At 37.5% G+C, this 17,185-nt stretch overlaps 1 long non-coding RNA gene across 1 annotated transcript; it reads left to right on the top strand.

The window, feature by feature from the left end:
- The first annotated feature begins 5,094 nt into the window (after window positions 1-5,094).
- On the top strand, window positions 5,095-11,695 carry LOC145395270 (uncharacterized). The gene is made up of 2 exons (XR_013896570.1): window positions 5,095-5,179; window positions 11,328-11,695. It is a non-coding gene; the product is annotated as an uncharacterized LOC145395270 (long non-coding RNA).
- The last annotated feature ends 5,490 nt before the right edge of the window (window positions 11,696-17,185 follow it).

Raw genomic sequence — 17,185 nt, 5'->3', positions numbered from 1 at the left:
TTCCATCATTACCACAACACAATATATTGTTAGAACACACTTGTTTCCTATTTTTTCAGTTTATCCTTTACGTATGTACATAATCTGGTATTGTATGTGGACAGGCAAGTACTCTGGGCACTCAGCCTTCACCAAGTACAGTACAAGTTCCATAGTCCAAAAATCTAGTTTCCAAAACCATTCACTTTCCAAAACATTTTTTCATGTTACGCAGAGGGATGTGATATTACATGTCCTCACAAGGTCAGTGCATATTTGAAGACAAAGTTCTTTTGTAAACATATATATGTGCTGATAATAAGTTACTAATGCAAGGTATTTCATTTTATATACTGTTCACAGGGCTCTAGATTATTTATTATATGATTTTCTCACAGTTATTATTATTATTCACCTTTACAAAATATATAATTTTTGTGTCAACAAGTGGGTTGGCAGAGGGTTAGTTCCTCCCCCTGTAAAACAACCAACCCAAAGTCAAACAGCCATCCCTTACAGGATTATGGCATCTGGCTATAGTTAGATAGATGAAGCCTTTGGAACTAGACATTTTGGAGTTGAGAATTTGTATTGTACTTTCCATCAGGGGTGATGCACCCTTGGGTTTGTGTACCTGTAAATATTAACATCTAGCAACAGAGGAACTGCACTTGTTCTTGACTTACCAGTGCCAAATGACACTCTCTCTCTCTCTCTCTCTCTTTCTGTGCTAAGCATCTTTTGAGGGAGGAAATTTGCATCACTGTAATGTTGTTGATTTAGTTAAATGATATTTCAGAATTTTTATATATGGTAAAAAGTATTCATTATGACAGAGTGTGATTCATCTAGAGCAGTATTTCTCAAACTTTTCACTTCATTCCCTACGTGTGGGAAGCTTAACATCTTCTTGGCCTCCCTTCAGTTTTCTCTCAAGCCCCTCACTAATAATGATGAAAAAAAAATAATGTTTTGGTGGAGACACTGTGATTTACTGCTTACACTGACCCACCATGGTGCCACACCACAACAGTCCTTCACTTTCTCATTTGTTTGTCAGTTTCTCCATGTGTAGGAAGCCTGTTATAGAAATCAGACAACAGTGGATATAAGATGATGGGAATTACACTAGCGCCACCTAAGACCCCCTATTCAGCCCCCCTCCATGGTACTCAGAAGTGGAGGTGATTGTACACTGGATCAAGGAAGTATCAGTGCACACTTCCGAGTCTGACACTACAGACGATGGCTACTGCAGAATCCCAGATAACCCTACCCAGTTTTGATGCAATTTTTTTTTTACAGATGACATGTATCTCTCTCACTTGTTATTTCCTAGTCAGTACTGTTAGCATACACATGTTCATTTAGGATATTTTTGGACCCTTTCTGAATCATAGTTTTTTCATCCAGTGTATACATAGCCATCTTTAACTCTTTGGCCATTCAAGGAACTCATGCTGAATAAATGCATCAGTCAGTACCTAGAATAAACTCTGAAACAATATCGTGTTGAAATGGGTATGTGAAGCATGCAACTTTAATTCCATAACTTTTGCAGTACAGGTGGGAGGAGAGTTGGGCATTGGCCACTAGTATGTTTGGGGCTGTAAGGAAATAGAAAATATCAACATTGATAATTTTCATACTGTCAGTATAAATTAGTTTTGTATAGATAAATATCATGTGAAAATAGTTTAAAAGTAATATCAGGTACTGTACTTGCTGGACAACATTATGCTCTGATTTATACATAAATAAAGATAATGATAAGCAATTTCTCAAGCCCTGTGAAAAGATGGACAGTTTTCATACTTCCCTTATTTACAGGTAAGTCAAAACATAACATTGTCCAGCAGGTACTAAATATGTCAAAGTTGTTTTCACACAATTAATTTTGTGCTGATGCTGCAAAAAGTGTCATTGTCAATATTTCCAACTTCCTTGTGGCCAAAAACTCACAAGTGGCCCATTTAAATCTCCTTCACTGCTATGCGAGTTAGACCTTTTGCATCAACTTGGCCCAGATTTTCATCCTTTTGCAGCTTAATTGATATAGCTCTGTGGCAGAATATGCACCCATTCCATAGCACTTCTTTTTGACTAGTACCATATTCTAATGTCAATCTCTTGTTTTAGTTCACCATTCAAAATTGGAGAGATGACAGTTTTAGGCCAAGTTAGAATAAAAAGGATACAGGGGATGATTGTGAAGAATTCCTTAAGCATGTACCTCATAGACTGCACTTTACACCTATGCTCCTTTTGTGTATGCTGTAGAATGCTTTTTCTTCTTTATTACTATTACAGTAAAAGCTCGATTAACCGGAATGCATGAGGATTCTTCCATTCCGGATGTGGAATTTTCTGGATAACCAAGTGTTACTCCTAGGAATTTTCTGGGAGGTCAAACAAATGAAATAGGACCAAACTTGGGACTTTATTTCATAAAGTACATTATTCAGTATTAGATACAGTACAGGTAAAATACAGTACAGGTACACTACAATACACCAAAAAAAGACAGCAAGAGAAATTGTACAGGACTGAAAACAAACCAGCAAACATTACCAAAAATTATTTAAAGAAGAATTTAGCATATGTTACAGGCCAAAATAATTTTGAAAACTTAGCTGGATACACTACTTTATCCTGTACTGTACAGAACTAATCAAGAATTATAGGGGGATCATCAGGATCATGAGATGAGGATTCAGACAGTGGACAAGGAACAAGGTCAGGAGCAGAAGAAGTGGAAGGAACTGGGTCAGGAGCTGAAGAAGTGGGAGGAACTGGATCAGGAGCTGAAGAAGTGGGAGGAACTGGATCAGGAGCTGAAGAAGTGGGAGGAACTGGATCAGGACCTGAAGAAGTGGAAGGAACTGGGTCAGGACCTGAAGAAGTGGAAGAGCAGGATAAGAAGATCCTGTTCCTTCCAATTCCTTCAGATTCCTTTTCTTACACACTCTCTCAGACTCGTTCACTGAGCCATGCAGTTCCCCTTCATCTTTGCTTAACGATACAGTATCATCTGCAAACAACAGTACAGGAAGTTTCCAACATGGCCCAGCGGTTTCCAGAATATTTTCGACCCCATGCCGGATCGAATTGCGTTCTGGTTATACAGATGAGCCGATACATCGGATGCTGGTTAATCGAGCTTTTACTGTATTAATTTTTAATATATCTACAATGCATTTTCTATTCCCCAGATTTTTTTTAAGGTCTACAATATACTTTCCATTCCCTTTTGTGTGTGTGCATTTTTTTATAGGTCTATGTTGCACCTTCCATGACCCTTGTGGTTTTTTGGTATAGGTCTGCTGCCTTAAGATTTTTCCTGAGTTTTTGAGCATTGGAGTATATTGTCTCTTACGTATGTCAAGATGTATTTGGTGCATGAACAGTATATACATTTTTATTCCAGGGCAGTTCACAGTTTACATGAAGGAACACCAGATAGGCCATGTTTTTAGGGTCTGGGGAGTGATGATGAGGTGTACTTGGCCATGTAACTCCTTGGCCTGAGGATGAGGTGCTGGAGAGCGATGCCTCTGTGTGATGGCATTGATATGACTGGGTGGTTCTACTGCCCTGTTATATAAACATCCCCCAACTCCATCCATATCCCCAAAAGGAGGATGGTAGACTGCAGGAAGAGGGTAACTTTAGCTGGCAGTCCACAGGGTTCACATTTCAGATGAACCTAGGGTTGTAACTACTACTACTAAACCAGTTACATAATATCCAGCCTATTCTCGCTGTATCAAGATGATTTTATTCAAGTAAGGAAAGCAAATGCATTATTAATTTTATCTCTAGCCTCTCCACTTCAGAAAGTCTCTCTTAAGCGGAATAAAATAATCTGGATAGAGGAAAGAAAAGGTAGAAAATATCTTTCAATGCATTGAAACTGCTTGTGTATTTTTTAGTCTTTTCTTGTTGCCAGACATGGTACATATTTTTTATTTGATCATCTCATCTCCAAACATTATGCATTTTTTTAGTGTATTATTGCTGTCTTCAGACTATATATTTTTTTAGATCAGGCATGTTTCTTTAGTTCTTACTCATTTTTTAGTGTATCCATCTTATCTCTAGACATCGTGCCTTTTTTTTTTTTTTTTTTTTTTTAATCTCCACACATTATGCATTTTTTACTTTATTTTTCTTATCTGCTGTACATACCGGTACTCAATGCATTTTAATATTCTTAACTCCAGACTTTACTCATTTTTTTCATTTTTTACCTTGTTATCTGTACACCATATGCATTTTTGTAGTTTTTTATTGTTGTCGCCAGAATTTATGCATTTTTAATTTATTTCTGTTATCTTTGTCTGATGATATTCAGTTTATGAGAGAATTTTCAAAGTAGAGGGTAGATATAACCATTTGCTCTTCTCTGTCCGACGAATCAAACCGTCTGGTAGTAGTCAGAATAAACACACACACACACACACACACACACACACACACACACACACACACACACACACACACACACACATGTCGTTGGAGTGAAGTGCTAATGTCTTGGATGTATGGTGGCATAATGTGACCTCGAAACATGAGGCACTTAGTATTGTACTGAAGGGTTGAAGATGGCAAATTTGTGAAGCCAATTTGTGGTTGGTGCTGAATAGGCTAAATCTTTTTCTAGCAGGTGGTATGAACAGTAAGGGCAAATGTAATGATCCATTAAATTAGTTGAATTGGATTAGATTGCTTTATTAAATTACATAAAATTGGGTTAATGGAAATTGTCCACTGGTACTTGCCAGTGATTATACTATAATTTTTTTCTTAGATGTCTAGTACTTGCTGATATTAAAAAGAAAAAAAAAGTGTGCCATTATTTATACAGGTAAAGTTTCATGCTTTTTAGAAAATAAAATTATTTTCAGCAAAATTTCCCCCCCCCCTTTTTTTTTTTTTTTTTTTGGTAATTCTATGAAGAATTTCTAGAGAAAAATTTTCATATCTAAAATGTTCTAAGTGGACCATTATTGTGAAAGCTACACCAAAATTTAAAAAAACTTTAGATCCCATTTTCTTTAATTTTAGTCTTGGTGTTTTTGAACTTTCAGTACTAAATGCTTCATATGATGAACCCCTTCAGTACGATGATGTATTATTGTGTTCTTGTTCCCACCAGATGATTTTATTCAACTTAGAGGAGACTGCTCGTAGTGAAGGGGTAAGTGATATTGTACTTTTGGTTGGTGGGTGAGATTAATGATAATAATAACAATAATGATGAAGCCACAGTGATCCTTTGGCTATCATGCACTTGGTTATAATAGTTTTTGTTATCACTGCAAAATAGAAGTCTGCACAAATCTGCATTCCCACAGTTATCTCGCGTTTTTTTGGCTCAAAAACATTGTTGTCTTGCACCTGAGCTGGTTTCTTTCGACAGTGATGGTGCAGTATCTCTGGTTTCTGATGGCTTTGAGGGATTCAAAGATGAGGTCTTACTCAAGGAATTAATACCAGGTGGTGAACACCACTAACTCTCCACCCCCTAGCCTCAGAACCCCTTACCTATAGCCCATCTCAGGTCTCTATATGGTATGTGTTTTCGTTATTGCACCCTCTTCATCATTTTTAATTAACCTAATCATGCCAAAGTGTTTCTGATACTTACCATAAGAGGACTGGTATGTATGTATTCAGTGGTATAATTTGTTGTACAAGGGAAAATTTGGGTTTACAAGTGGGGTGCCTGGTACCAATTAGGATAAATCCCATAGGTTCTGTGCTTTTGTTATTGCACAATTCTATTATCATAAATCATGTTGGGTACCAATAATGCATAATAACCAAGGGATCACTGTACTACTAAAACTGCAGCTACTATTAATAATAGTAATAATGATAATAATAATTCCTGATTTCAGATCAACTTCCTATTGATTCATTAATTCATTTACTAGGCTGATGTATTAAAAAAAAATGATAATAATAATACCTCCAGACAGTTTTATGAAACCTCAGAACAGTGCCCAGCAGTGAGGAAGTTATTGAAGCCCTAGAATTAAGGGTCATTCCTAAGTTAAATAGAAGTACAATGAACTCTCAATTATTCCGTTACAGTTCAGCCAAGTCCATCGCCGAATAAAGCCAGACGCAGAATATTGCATATTATCTCCCCCATTGACTCAACATTTGCCATTGAGTAGGATATTGTGTTGCTGTCCATCATGACCCTGTATCCTAAAAACTTTCCCATAAGTAAAAGATGAAAACTAAGCATTAAATGCAATACAGTATTGATACAGTACAGTACGGCTGCACAGTGCAATCCCAGTTAACCAGGAAGCTCGGGGAATTTACTTTCCCGGTTACATATTTTTCCCAGACATCAGATATATACTCTTATACATAGGCTATATCATCGTGGTATATACAGTACCACTTATATATAGGGCCATGCAAATGATTCCATTTGAAACATAACCTCCTCCTAAACACACCCCATAGACATAACACACATGATTACAGTATAGTGTTATGCAGGAGTGCAAAGTGCACATGTTAAATTCATTTTGTTAAACATTATTTGCTATTTTATTCATAAAACATGGGAAAATAAACTTAAGAAATCAATCTGGAGCTTTTATTGGTGAACTGATGATTTGGAAGGAATTGTTGTACCGCAGAATTATCGCGACTCCCCTGCTCATGGTTGTGTATACGGCCGCAGCCCACCGCTTTATTCATTACCTTACCACTGTCACTCCACCCCTCACTAGCCACTCAGCTATTTTGCAGATAATACAATAAATACATAAGAATTGCAAGCACAGTAATTGTATCCAACAAAACAAACCTTCATTTCTGTCGGCTAAATTTGTTTCTCTGTCAGTGCAAATGTATTCTAAGATGAATTTATATAACCATGAGCATGGGAATCATGATAATTTTGCTGTACAAAACTACTTTCCAAATCATCAGTTCACCAATAAATGCTCAAAATTTATTTCTTTAGTTTATTTCTCCATGTTTTTATGAATAGTATTTAACAGAAAGGACTTGCCAAGATTGTAAGATATTGCAAGCTCATTGGTAGTTGGAGTCAGTTTATCTGGTAGAAAACCGTACGGGTCCCACACATTTTCTGCCAATGAAGAGCATGCCTTTTTTTCAATGGATTTATTTGTCTTGCATTTCTCGACCCTCTGTCCTAAAATTATCCCTTGAGTAAAAGATGAAAATTTAACATATACAATATTACAATGCAGTACTAATACAGTAATACATTACATAATGTACTATGTACTCACCTAATGTTGGCATCATTGGAGGGTAGAGTTGTACACCATGCAGTACAGTACAGAACACTTAATCCCGTGTGGTCTAGTGGCAGTAATTACGTGTACAGTAATTTCAGAATCACAACAGAACACTGAAACACGAGGCACTGACAGGCCACAAGATTTAGCAACGAGTAAGGCATGGGAGACCACAGAGTAAGTCTTAGCGTTAGGATTTTGCCACCACATGGTCACAAGAGCAGAGCGCATATATACGTCATCGCTGAAAAAGATCTACAAGAGAGAATGCGAGAGCAGTGTTAGGCTTGGCACACTGGATGGACCGCCCCCTCAATGCATTCTCATTGGCTGGCACGTTGCAGGGTTTTCTCAGGTGCCAGTTGGCCAGTGCATACAAGCCGGTTGATACACCTCGCTGCCAGATATTATATAGAACTGCTGGTTACTTTCCATTTTGGCACCGGATGTTGCATAAATTCGCTGGATATTGCTTTAATAGAGCCTAATTAACAGCGCCAGATATTGTGATGACGGATAATTGAGAGTTTACTGTATTCATTGACCCCTTCAGCATGATGATGCCATATTTTCTTCCTTCTGCCACCAGACACTGTTTTTCATCTTAGAGAGGATTTGTGTTATAGTCCTTTTACCATTACTTGGTCCAGATTTTTTTCCTTTTGCTGCTTGTGTTTTGTAGCTCAGTGTCAGATATAGCCAATACTGTGGCTCTACATCCTTCCATTGCACTTTTTTATGACTAGCAACATGTTCCAGTGTTAGTCTACTGTTACAACTCTGTATTCAAGATAGAAAGATGGCAGTTTTAGGCCAAATTAGAGTAAAAAGAGTACAGTTTTGCTGGTAATCACATAGTCATTAATTTATTTCTTTGTTCACCTCATATAGTTGTGTAGCTTTTTGTGAATTTTACACATAGTAAACATGATGACCTTATTTATGTGTAAAATCCCCTTTTATTATTATTATTTTTATTATTATTATTATTATTATTTATTTTAGTAGTAGTAGTAGTAAGTAGACGTAGTAGTTTTTTCCGAGGTTAGAGATGAAGTATGCCAAAGTTAGGGTTGCAGTACAAGTACTGTAAAGGGCATTCAAGATTAAGTTAGCTTGTGTTAAGTGTGTGTAGTGTAAGTTATAGAAGCTGTGCAATTGATCACAGTTCATCGACCAACTCTTTTAATCCCTAATGAATTCTTTGACTCATCTACTAACAGCAGATCTGGGTAAAGGTGGGGGGGGGGGGCTTCTCTTTTTTCAGCTGTGTTGTATTATATTTTTCCCAGGTTGCTGAGAGAGAGAGAGAGAGAGAGAGAGAGAGAGAGAGAGACGATAGATTGCCATTTCCTGATAAAAACAGATAAAAAGAAAATTAAACAGGAATAAATGTACAGAATTATTGTAAGGACTAATTAAGAAAGTTTTCATTATTGGTTGCCTTATTATTATTTTTATTTTATTATTATTATTATTATTATTATTATTATTTGTGGTAGGTGGGGGCACTTACCATCCACTCACTCAATGTATTGTTGCTTTGGGTGTCTGCCCTTTCCTATCTTCCTTCCTTCCTCGTCTGTCTTTCTTTCCTTCATTCTTTCTTTGTCCTTCTCCCTACGGGTGTCTTCACACTCCTTCTTCCGTCTTTCTTTCCTTCATTCTTTCCTCTTCCTTCTGCCTGTGGGTGACTCTACACTGAGTAACAAGCCAGATGGTTTCCTGTACACCAGGAAACCATTTACTACGCTGGCTGGTAACCATATAACCAAATTTTGGCGCTTGGTGGTTTAGTGAGTAATTACGGCACTCCATTAGGATTGAGCTGGTGAAGGTTTATATCCAAGGGGTGGTTGGGGTTTATTGCTCACGTTATGCCACTCGGGGATGAGTGAGGCTGGTCATTCTCATCTCAAATGTCAAGATCAAGTTTCCTAGCCCCAGGCTCTTATGCTCCTAATGAGGCAACATAGGATTGGATGATGGATGGATGGATGGATTATTATTATTACTGTATTGTATTGTTGTTGTTATGGTAATGTTTTTTTTTTTTTTTTGTTAAGTCCACAGTAATTTTTACATCCATCCATCCATCATCCAATCCTATGTTGCCCCATGAGAAGCGTAGGAGCCCGGGGCTAGGCAGTTGGTTCCGACATTGAAGATGAGAGTGACCAACCTCACTCATCCCTGAGTGGCATTACGTGAGCAATAAACCCCAACCATCCCTTGGATATAAACCTTAACCAGCTCAATCCGATTGGAGCACAATAATTACCCAGTAAACCATCAGGCGCCAAAATTTGGTTATATGGTTACCACCCAGCGTAGTAAATGGTTTCCTGGTGTACAGAAAACCATTTGGCTTGTCACTCAGTGTAAAGTCACCCGCAGGCAGAGAGACGAGGAAAGAATGAAGGAAAGAAAGACATAAGTAGATGGAAAGAAAGAAGGATGGAGGAGAGGACAGGGCAGACACCTAAGAGCAACACTACATTGAGTTAATTTTTACAAAGAACATTATTTATTAAACATCATTACTCCCCATAAAAACACTCTGCCACTTTTTCAAATTTCCTGTGCCATTTGTTTAGAAAAAATTAATACGCTATGGTATTTGGAAACCTACTACCAATACAACAGCAACTTGCAATTCCTTGATACTGGAGAAGGATGCCTTCATGTGGTAGCATTGATACTGGCTCCACTGCTTGGTTGTACAAGCATCCTTTAGTTCCCTCCTTATCCCCCAAAAGGAGAATAGTGGACTGCAAAAGAGCACTGGTAACTTGCAGCCAACAATACATTTGGTTATTATTCGGATGAGTCTACTACTACTACTACTACTACTACTACTACTACTACTACTTCTGTTACTTCTACTACTACTGCTGCTGCTTTTTCTTTTTCATGAGTAATTATCAGTGGGTAAAGAAATATGGACCCCCTTCCCATTTACTACACTCCTTTTTTTTAACTTGGCTGAAAATTGTTACTTCACCATCTTGATTGCTGAGTTGTAGCAATAGATTAAATGCTGAATACGATGCTAGTCACGAAGAAGTTCAAAGGAAAGCATGTAGAACTAGAGCAGTGTCATTTTCTGCCACTGAGATCTGTTAAATAAGCTGGGGAAGGATGAAAATCTTGGCCAAATTAAGGTAAAAGGAGTGTAAAATCTTGGAACTGTCCTGGATGCAGATTTCTGTTCTGTATACCATTTTTGCACTACATGAGTTTGATTTTCTGAGGATGACGATTCTCCCTTCTTTTTTTTTAATGCGCAACTTAACCTCTCTTATCCCAACCTCTCTGATTTCTTGTTTTTATTTTTTCTCAGAAGGAACAGTCATCTGGGCTTAGGTTGCTTCTTCCTTGCATTAAAAAAAAAATAAAACTAACCTAACTGGTTAACAAACTAACCTAACTAAGAAAACAAAAACAAACCTGATTAACAGACTATTCTGATATTAGGAGAAAAACAAACCTAACTGACTGACAAACCAATCTGATACCAAGAAAACACAAACAATCCTAACTGACTAACAAACTAACCTGATACTAAGAAAACCAAAAACAAAAACAAATCGAAGCCACTGCCGGGTTACTACCTCCCTCGTGAGGACAGGGTCCACCTGGCCAGGCTGAATGGGCACCATCCAGCCCTCTTAAGTTACCAGAAGAGGCTGGATGACTGTCACTGATGCCTGTTCAGAAGGTAACAGCACCTCAAACTATTAAGCACATTGTGGAAGACTGCAGTGCACACAATCACCAACGCCAACAACACAACATACACTCCTTGAGAGCTCTGTGGGAAGCCAAGTCTCAGCCATGGCCTTCCTTGGGGACTCAGGGCTGTTCGGCCAGACTGCTTAGGGAACAACTACTACTACAACAAAAACAAACCTAACTGGCTAAATACTAAAAAAATAAATGAAGCCCAGCCTAGACTTCCGGGATAAGACAAAGTGCAAAACGGTACACAGAACGGAAATCATTGCCATGATCTACACACAGCGATTATCCGCCTTGTCTCTCCCTCAGCACCCGATTCGAGGGGTAGGTTCATCCCACACCACCTCCACCCTTGGTTCCTCCAGCGATGACGTGTTCAAGGAGGAGGATGAAGATGAGGAAGAGGAGGAGGAGCAAAGGAGGAAGCAGGAGGAGGAGGAGGAGCAGCAGCGGCAGCAGGAAAAGGAGGAGGCTAAGGCACGGTTGATTGTGTAGTGGAGGAGTGGAAAGTTGCAACTCAGAACCTACTGGAGCAATAAGGGATAATACAGACAGAAATAAGTTAAATATTTTAGCGAGTGAAATAATGTCGATAGAAAGGAGACTTAAAGTTTTGAGGTGAAGTAATGTAGACAGAAAGAAAAGCAAATCTTTGAAATGAAAGGAGGAAATTTCTTAAAAATCCACTTGGTCATGACTAAGTCAACCCTTGCAGTTATAAATCTTTTTTCTTTTTTTCTAGTTTTTAATAACAGGGTAAAGTAAACATAATGGGAGAGAAATATAGACAGAAAGGAGAGTTAGATAATGACATGCAATAGAGACATGTAAAAGCTTGATCAAGACTAACATACCTCAGACAGTTAAGAGATTTTTTTTTTTCTTTTCTCATTCAGTCACATTCCTTGGTGAAAGATCATGGTGGAGGGAAAACGACCTGGAAGATAAAAGTGAGTAGGTGGATTTATAAAACAGGCACTTCTGGTAAATGGTCTTAGCTAGGGGTGGGGAAATGAACTGAGAATATAGACTTGTAAAATGAAACATATTTGAGGCAGAAAAAGAAAAATATATCAGTAGACTAAGTAAGAAATTTTGAGAACTGGGAGAAGTAAAAAATAATGATGACAAATTGTCGACTGATAATAAGATAGGGAAGAGTAAGTTAGAGATGACAGAAGAAAGTTAGACTCTCAGCACTGATGAGACTGAATGTATATATTTTTTCTTGATACCTTAGGACAATTACATTCAACTTTGGAGAGACTTTTTTGAACTTGAGGGGTTAGATTTAGATTTAATTAGCCCCTTTGGGAGAATGAATCTTTCCAAAGTTGTTGAAAGTTTTTTGGAGGGAGCAAGAATAAAATGTAGGTGACATACATGAACTGAGGGGCATAGGAGAGAGAGAATTCCAGGGAAAAGTTAAAAAATGCCTGGATTTAGAAATTAACGTAGAGGGATTTAACTGTGAGATGTGGATGCATGTAAGATATTAACAGTAATAGACATACAATACACACAAATGAATGGTATGAGAGGCTGTACTATATTGTGATGTGTCTGTAGAAAAGTTAATGCATGAAAATAACATAGCGGTTGCATGTGTTGAAAGTAATGGTAAAGGGTTGACTAATAGATGAATGGATGAAGAACTACCCTAACACTAAGAGTCATATTAATCTTGTAGAAAATATGGCTAACAACAGAACTGCATTAAGCATATACAGTAAGAAGCAACATGTCTCCCCACCTCCAGCTGTAAAAACTATGGAAACAGATTATAAGGGGTAACTTCAGTCATTCAAAATTAATTGCATAGCTGTTGGAAAATTTACTGAAACCATAGGAGAGATTATAAGTCAGTCTGTGGAAATTGTTGGAAATTACGTGTAGAACGAATACCCTCAAATTTATAATATAGCTGACATACTGAAGTGAAAGGAGAAATGGTGGAAGAGATAGAAAGTCGTTAGAGAACGTGATACAGTATTGAGAGACGGTATCCTTTCCTGGTGAAATATTGTTTTAAAAATAACATACGGGACATCTTCAGTAACCAAAATTTATGATGGGAATGACTAAAGCCATGGGAGGGATGGTAGTCATGAGAGAAAGTATTGTTATTAAAAGAATCATGTATGAGATATTTTGAACAGCCTAAATTTATGACAGAGGAATAACTGACATTATGGACAAGATGTAGGTCATGAGAAAAAGTAATGCTGAGAGGTGATATCTTTGACAAGTTGATATTTGGTATTGTCCAGCCTTGTCACTTTTGATCCCAGTTCTCTCTAACAGAATCTCACTAAATACAGCTTTAAAAATTTGAAAAACCAGAGAAGATTCCCCTCAAATTCATATTCCTGACTCTAAGCATGGAGATTCACATGAAATTAATTGTACTCCAAAATCTTAGCTTGCAGACTGCCTGAAATTGTGGTGGCAGATGTATTGCCCCTTAAATTTACCTTCACTAAACTGGCAGGTACCTGGGAAAATACTTCAGTGATAGGTCTTTAACATTTTCATGGTCAAATAATACCTCTTTATAATACCCCAAGATAATTCTCCCCAAATATTGTGGTTGATAGTTATTCTTTAAAATACCCCACAGTTAATTCTTAAAAAAAAATATTATGGTTAGATACAGTAAGGTAATTCTTATTTGGAATACCCCAGAGATAATTCCTAAATAATAATAAGGTTAGATATGATAATCCCTCTCTAGAATACCCCAGAGATAACCCTTTAAAAAAATTACTGTGATCAGATACTGTAATTCCTCTTTCTTCTGGCACACAGCTGCTCCACCTCCTGTGGTAATGAAAACATTATCTATTTTTATAATGCCCTTGTGTGTTCTTCGTGTAGGTAGCCTAGCCTCAGAAGCCTACACCTTTGTGGGAGTAATACTGTTCTTGGTGTTATTGTTACCATATGAAACAGTGATCTGTCTGTCTACCTGTTGCCAGATGCCCTAGTCCTGCAAGAGATGGCTGCAAACAAATCACCTCTATGTCACTCTGTCCCCTGCCATTTTACTGCCTTCCCTCCAGCTCACATTCCCTCTCTCACGCATTTTTCCATTCCATCCCTCCATCTCATCCTCGGTTCTCCCTCTCCCCCCCAACACCCTCCCCCTTTGCATATATCTCTTCATTCCAACCCTGTATCTCATCCCTGGTCTCCCTCTCCCCCAACACCCTCCTCCCTTTTCATATATCTCTCCATTCCAATCATCTGTCTCATCCTTGGTCTCCTCCTCCCTCCAATTTACACACCCCTCTCATCTGGCTCTCCACTCTAGCCCTCCATCTCATCCTTAGTCTACCCCTCCCCCAATTCTCACCCCTCTCTTCTTGTATCTCTCAACTCCATCCCTCCATCTCATCCTCAGTCTCCCTGTCCTAATGAATTTAAATACCCTGCTAACTCAGACTGCATGATTAAAAGAGCAAAACTGGTCTGAAAGTTGTTCAAGGTCAGCATTGTTTCCTTCTTTTGTACGTGCTCTTTTTCATGTTTGGTTAGCCTGTGTCCTGAATTATAGAGGATGTACTGTATCTGACTCCATTCCCCTCCCTAAAATTGTATTCAAAGTTACAATCTCCCTTTATGTATACTCTGAGCAATAACTGATCTGCTCAAGTACAAAATTTCCTGAAAGACACTAATTTATAAGTTCAAGACATTCAAGCAGCATTTACACTTATTATTAACCAGTCTTCTTAATAAAAAAGACAGATTTTCTTCCTTTAAAATAGTCAACCTTTCTTCCAACTTGCATTTTCTTCCAGAAGAGTATTTTCTTGCTAGAGTTAGGTAAGAGTGTGTAACTAAATGTTTTTAAAGCTACACATTTCTTTCTCATGTAAAATGTGTCAAATCAAACTGCAAAAAGACCATTTTAAGGAATTTTATATATGTATATGTATGATTCTGATCGGGACCCCTAGATTTCTAGACTATGTATCAATTAATAATGTACTCTTATTTATTTATGCATTTATTTATTTGTTTATTTATTTTAATGTGTGTGTTTGGTAACTCAGAACTGTATATTGTTTTGCTGACAATGTGTAATCAGAGCATCTTTAGCTTTTGTATACATTATTGTCTTGAAATTCTGCTGAGTAATGAAAAGCAGAAATGGTACTCAGCACCAAAGAGCTGTTAAAGTATTGACAAGCAAAGTATTACTCTATTATCTAATACCCTTAACTATCAGTGGAAATTATCAACATACCCTTAAACAAAAAGACATATTGCTTTGAATGTTGATAGATTAGTTTACCACGAAGATATAAAGGAAAAAGTGTAGCTCTCGAACATCAGGTGTAACAGCAACATCGAAAACGTAAAAGACGGAGGAGTGACCCTGGAGAAAATGTCAGCAGATGTTATGTAGAATTAGATGTGCCAAATTTTGTGATACTGTTAGATCTTCCTGAGTTCATCCAGGTTGTTTGTGAGTGAAGATGAATAGCTCTTCCATTACTCAAAATTGTGAAGCCTTTTTAGAAGTTATAGAAACGCAGATCTTAGAGAAAAAATGTCGTACGCCCCTAGACTCCCAATTAATCCCTTCTAGACAAGTTTAACAAATTTAGAGATTAGTCCTAAAGTTGATGGCACTTTTAAGTAAGGCTTCAAGCTCCTCCTTTTTGGCTATTTTAGAATAAGCAAAGTTTGAACCACAATGTAAGTTACAGAAGCATTGCCAAGAAGTGATTTAAAGAATTCGGTAACCAGTGCAACACCAGTTAAAAAAAAGACAATGTACCTGCAAATAATCTCATTGAAAGGCTTTGGGCAAGGCAGCAGCAGCACTGGACCACTTAATGATCAAAGTTTTTTGCACAAGACACATTACTATAGTGTTTTAATACATCTCAAGAAAGCCAGGTGGGTTGGGGCTGCCTTGTCCTGATACTTTTGCTATATCATTCATCAAAAAGTTTTCAATTTTCTAGTATTTTTACTTGAAAGGCGAGATAACCATGCATTTCAGAAGTTATATAGTATAGGAACAAAGGTACATATCCAAGCTATATAATGCTCTTTCAATACTTTCAATCACAGCAATATAATTTTGTGCTCTTGAAATGTATAAGCTGTTACTAGTGTGCGTATCATCTCTAAGCATTTATTAATTTCCTAACATACAGTTCTCTTTGAAGTGTGTCATCTAGAGTGAACAATATGATGAACCAAAACATATTTCATTGTTGAGATTGGACGATGAAATGAATGGCTAGTCTGAAGTATACAGGGCTCCAGTTTTCATCACATATACAGTATATGGTATGTGAAGGAGGTGGGGCATGGTAGAATATTTTTTTTTATTATATTATTTATGGACTGATGTTGGCATCATTGACAATACAATAATGTAGATGCCATAAGTCAATCAATCAGTCAGTCAATCAAATCCATACCATCAGGCCATCTTTTATTACAGATGTTCAGGTTGTGCAAAAGAAGAAATACACAGTAGTCAGTTATCTACCCTCACACCTGACATTCCCCAAATCCTTCACTCTGATTATTAATGCTTTAAAAAAAAATAATGTGGCGGGTGACCAACTAGACGTTTATCCATCCTTCCTGATATAACCACTCTGGGTTGTGTGTCTGTCTTGGTCATAGAGAAGATTGTTGTCCTGAGTTCTGAAGTAGACAGTGCGGGTCAGTGCTAAGCGACAAAATTCAGTCACACTTTTTGATCTCCATGCTACTTGGTGACCCTGAAATTCATCTCGACCATCGCATTTCCGATGGATGCTTTCACACTCTCCCTTTTGTAGATATTCGTAGTTTTTATCTGTAGAATCTGTAGCTCAGTTTCGGAAATAGACATTCTTCCAATACATAACCAACTTTTTATTGATCTTTATAGAACCTTGATTCCTTAGGATGAAAAAAAACTTTGCTCTTTAGGAGTAGCAAACATAGAGTGCCCAGTTTTACCCTCAAAGACTATTTCAGAATTTTATGCTTCAATCTTCTGTGTTATTACCAAGAGAATTTGTTGTAAGAGTAGTAGAGAACACCGCGGAAAGCAACGAGATACGGCATCCCTGGTAGGCTAGACAAAATTTCCCAGCATCCTTAAATTGAGTGTATTTTGTTTTCAGCTTCTGGATACTTATATCTTTTTG

The sequence above is a fragment of the Coenobita brevimanus genome, chromosome 4 (assembly GCF_032717465.1).
Source record: "Coenobita brevimanus isolate Jiangsu-jjx chromosome 4, ASM3271746v2, whole genome shotgun sequence".
In the NCBI taxonomy this organism is placed as follows: Eukaryota; Metazoa; Arthropoda; class Malacostraca; order Decapoda; family Coenobitidae; genus Coenobita; species Coenobita brevimanus.
The sequence above is the reverse complement of the archived record's forward strand: the minus strand, read 5'-3'. Positions and strand labels throughout refer to the sequence as shown.